Source organism: Coptis chinensis, chromosome 2 (genome assembly GCF_015680905.1).
Source record: "Coptis chinensis isolate HL-2020 chromosome 2, ASM1568090v1, whole genome shotgun sequence".
Taxonomy (NCBI): domain Eukaryota; kingdom Viridiplantae; phylum Streptophyta; class Magnoliopsida; order Ranunculales; family Ranunculaceae; genus Coptis; species Coptis chinensis.
In genome coordinates, this window is record NC_141457.1 from 48,733,461 (window position 1) to 48,738,411 (window position 4,951).

Consider the following 4,951-nt stretch of genomic DNA (forward strand, 5'->3'; position numbering starts at 1 on the left):
GCCCAAGAATCATGCAGAAAAACATTTTTCAAGCCCAATCAAAGCTGGGAAGTCAAAGTCAATCCAGGTAGAAAAAAAACAGAAAAGTCAACAGAACTTCAAAAGGCCGTATATTTGGACTCGGGGTTCGAAATTAGGCATACTTTATGTTAAAACGACCGGCTCGGAATCATATTTCCAATAGACTCAATCTTGTCCCAAACAGAGCTGTAAAAGTAGACAAAATGGGCACATAAGTAATTTCCAATAGATGTGGCCTCTTTAGACTTAACCTAATGTAATTTCTTGAGCATTCCGATCATTATTCTCCTCTTGCCTATGAGCAACAACCACCACCACAGCCAGAAGATGTCTGCGCTTTTAATATACCTAACGCACCTTGGAGACAAAATCCTAATTTTAGTTGGCGTAATAATCACCATCAAGCAACACCTCCAGGTTTTAATAATCAAAACGTTAGGCCCACCAATAACTACAATCAATATCAACCAAGGCAAGGACAAGGGCAAGATAATTATAATAATAATAATAGAAGTTTAGTCCCAGTTAATAACAACTATCAAAATCCACCCGTTAATAATCAACGTGAGATAACTCCTGTTATACAACTTGTGGCAACTCAACCTTCCCAGACTGATAGATTCGATGCTTACATGCAAACTCAACAACAGATATTACTAGCAATCCAACAATCCATCCAACAATTATCCCAAGAAAAGACCCAACAAAAAGGTGTGTTTCCAGGTCAACCTGTACCTAAACCAAAATCAACAAACACATTTTTTGAATTAACCGATAATCCTAGTAATGAAAATTTAATACAATGAGAATTAAAAGCCGTAACAACTATCCGTTCAGGAAAAGTGGTTGACAACAAAGTAATAATGCCAGAGGATTCCCCACAAATTAATAAAGATAAAGGAACGTTACTAGATACCGTAGTTGAAACAGAAGACCATACCACTGTAGAAGTACTGATATTAGCTTTTCCTTACGTTAGAGATTAGAATCTCTAAATTGGTACAAAAGCAACTCAAATTTCCTTACTCACGATTTTCGTTTTCGTAGAGCTAAAGTAAGGATTCGAACCAACCTAAAGTCTAGGACAACTACAAATTGGTTGTTATAATAAAGGGAACTAATGAGTAAGGTTATAATACTAATGCTAGGTTTTCTTTCCTACACAAACATTAAGAAAAACATTAAAGTTTGAAATCATGCACTTAATACAAAAAATACAAATTACTAAGAAAAGGTGGGGAGCTAATCCTCCTCATGTGAAACTAACATTTAGTTGTTGATTTGAAAAGGTTTATTGATTCTTCCTAGACTCATAGACAAGTCCCTAATGGAAAAAAAGACTTGATCCCTAGCATGTATGGCTCACTTAAGAGCTTATACATGCTAGCAAGTGAAACCAAGCAATGACTTATCTCTAAGCTCATTGCTTGATTCCTAACTAGACACTACACCAACTATCATTTTGGGATAGGATGTAGAGTTAGTTGTTCTTCCTAACAACCTACCAAACCAACAACAATTGTTTTTCCCTCACATGAGTTGGATTAACTCCCCAAAAGGGAAGTTAGCTCATAATCCTTGGGACAAGGAAATTACAACTAGAAAAACAAAAAGAGAGAGAAAGAGGAAGAAGATAAACAATCAAACTCACTTCTTTTTATTTTTTTAGAAGAAAACAAATGTTTCCTCCATTAAAACTATTACAAGCTTCTTACCAAAACTAAAAACTAAAACTAACTCTCCTCTTTCACTAAGGAACTAAAATAATACCATGTAAGGAAAATAAGTCAAGGGAGTAAATGGAGTGTCCCCCACCCTTGTCTAATTTCTTCTCCATTTGAGAGAAATCTCATTTCCTCCCACGTGAATCATCAAACCACATTAATTTATTTTTATCCACCACATTAAAACAAAGTGACACTTTGCCTTTTTTTCACTATTAACACCTAATCTAATTTATTACATGCAAGGTGTCACCTTTGCACCAATAATTTGTTATTTTTGTCTTGACATGCTCCATGATTGATGACTCATCCAATCTTGTCCCCAAGATAGTGGGTCCATGTAATGCGATCCGATTGGCGGTCCGGTATTTGGGCGGTTTTACAACTTCCCCCTATCGTAGAGTTCATCGCCTACGATTGTATGGAGCAGCTCTCTTGTCGCGATTCGAGTCCCGGGTTCGAGAGGTAGGAGCTTTGGAAGTTTGATGTTTACGTGCGGATTTGGAAGAATTCATATATCTGCCGTTCCTCGTGCTTTATCGCGAGAGTTTAACCAATATTTCCATGTTTCTTTGCAAATATCCGCAAAAGTATGAAAACATATTTATTTCATAATTATTAAACACATAATTAACCAAATTTATATGTCTCAATGGGGTTTCATAATACACTTTTGGGTGCTTATCAAGTAGAGTTAAACCACAACCTAAGGGGAAACCGACAACAGTTAAATAAAAGGGTAATACTCCTATCGACCTTTATACTAAATATAGAGAAAAACCACCGTTTCTCCAGAGATTAGCTATGTTAAAAAATGACAATAATTTTGACGAGATTAGGAAAGTTTTCAAAAATTTAACTATCAACCTACCTTTTCTCGAAGATAAAACGTCTTCCAAAACACGTTAAATTTCTTAAAGATTTGTGCACCACAAAGAGGAAAACAAACATACCTAAAGAAGCCTTCTTAACATAATAGTTTCCCTCTTTAACTGAGCACAATGGAATCGTTAAATACAAGGACCCTAGTCGTCCCACTATACAATGCACCTTAGGCGATACTTTCACCACAACTACTCTTCAAGATCTAGGGGCGAGTGTTAACTTACTCCCATTTTACCTTTATAAACAACTAGGTATACACGATCTAAAACTGACTAAAATGACTTTGCAGTTAGCCGATCGTTCAATTAAGTATCCTAAAGGCGTAGTTGAAAATATTCTTGTTAAAGTGCAAGACTTCTATTATCCAACCGATTTTGTCATTCTAGACACAGAAGTCCTTTATGACTCTGGTCCTGATCATCTTAGGGTATAATTTCTTGGCAACTGTCAATGTCCTCATTAATTGTCGCGATGGTTCGATGTCCATTTCCTGTGGAAGCCTTGCTGTTGAGGTAAATGTTTTTAGGATGATGCAATAGACACCAGACAAAAATTTTAACAAAACTTTTCCAGAAAATCAGATGCACCAATTTATTTCCTTCGGCAGTACTGAGGATTCTTTCATCCAAGAAGTACATGCCCTCTTAGAATCTACTCCTATCCATGATCTTGCTCCTGAGTTTGAAGAACTCGTTCCTGAACAAATCTGCGTTGTAGAGGAGGAAAACCCTCCTGAATCCCTCATTCCCACTCCTCCCACCCCTGAGCTTAAACTTCTTCCCACTGAGTTAAAGTACATTCATCTATATCCGGATGGCACTCATCTGATTATTATATCATCTCAGTTATCTACTACTGAAGAGGCAAATTTGATTAGGGTTATTTGTGAACATCGTTTTGCTATTGGTTGGTCTTTAGTCGACATTAAGGGTATTGACCCTAGTGTATGCAAACATCGCATACATTTGGAGGATAATGTGAAAACCTCCTGTGAGCCACAATGTCATTTGAACCCTACCATGAAAGAGGTAGTTAGAGAGGAAGTTTTGAGATTACTCGATGCTGGCATTATATACCCCATCTCAGATAGTGAATGAGTGAGCCCAGTTCATGTAGTCTAACAAGCACCCAAAAGTGTATTTTAAACCCTTTAATAGTATTCTACTTATACCAATTATGTTTATAATAAATGAGAGTTAGTACTGTTTACGCGTTTTTTGTGCATTTCAGGACTTGAAGTTGATTAGGTGACTAAAAGCACCACTTTTGCATGGAAAACAAGTCAAGATGATTGTCAAGGAAGCTCTACATTTAAAGCCCTAGAATCATGGAGAAAAGCCATTTTCAAGCCCAATCAAAGATGGAAAGTCAAAGTCAATCCTGGTAGAAAAAGGACAGAAAAGTCAACAGAACTTCAACAAGCCGTATCTTAGGACTTGGGCCTCGAAATTGAGCTTTCCAATAGACCTGGCCTTGCCCCAATAAGAGCTGTAAAAGTGTACAAAAAGGGCACAGAAGTAATTTCCAATAGCTGTGGCTTCTTTAGACTTAACCTAATGGACTTTGGGCTCACTTTATAGGCCCAAAGTCCCCCTTTTGGCCCATGCATAAAAATGTAACCCTAACCCTCTCCTATATAAATAGGGTTAAGGCTAAACACTTACTCTCCTTCTCCTCCTTAGTTAATAATTAGTTTAGTTTAGTTGTAACTAGTTTTACTTTCTTTAGGGTTAGAATAATTTAGTTTGTAGCCACCACTAATTCCTATCAATCAAAAGCTTTAGTTAATTTTCAATTTAATTGTCCTTTTCAATTATGTCTCTTTATTATTGCTTTAGTGTAATGATTCATGTGACACAAGGTTAAACCTCCATTAGAGGAGGTTTATGAAGCCATGTGAGGATGAGTAGCTAGTAGTTTTATTGTTTTGTATAAAAGAACGTCAAGTTCTTCGTTATGAGTAACTAGAGATAGAGCTCATAACGGAGAACTAGAGTATAGAGCCACCACCAAAGAGATTTGTAGTGAAGCTACACTCTCATGCTAGTGAAGCCTTGATCCAAGAGGACTTGGTGTTCACTAGGGATTAATACAAGCGGTTCAATACTAACTAATAATCAATCGAATTGCGTGACGGATTAAACCCCTTATAATATCTTTATTCATCATTTAAATTCACTATTTTCACCCTCAAATCTACTGTTTTGACTCTCACTAGTGAAGCATATTGATAATCTAAACTTGTATTCAAGTAGTGTACGACTAGAGTTTGGCGAACACGACTACTCCTCCCTATCTTACATGATTTAGAGGGTTTCATA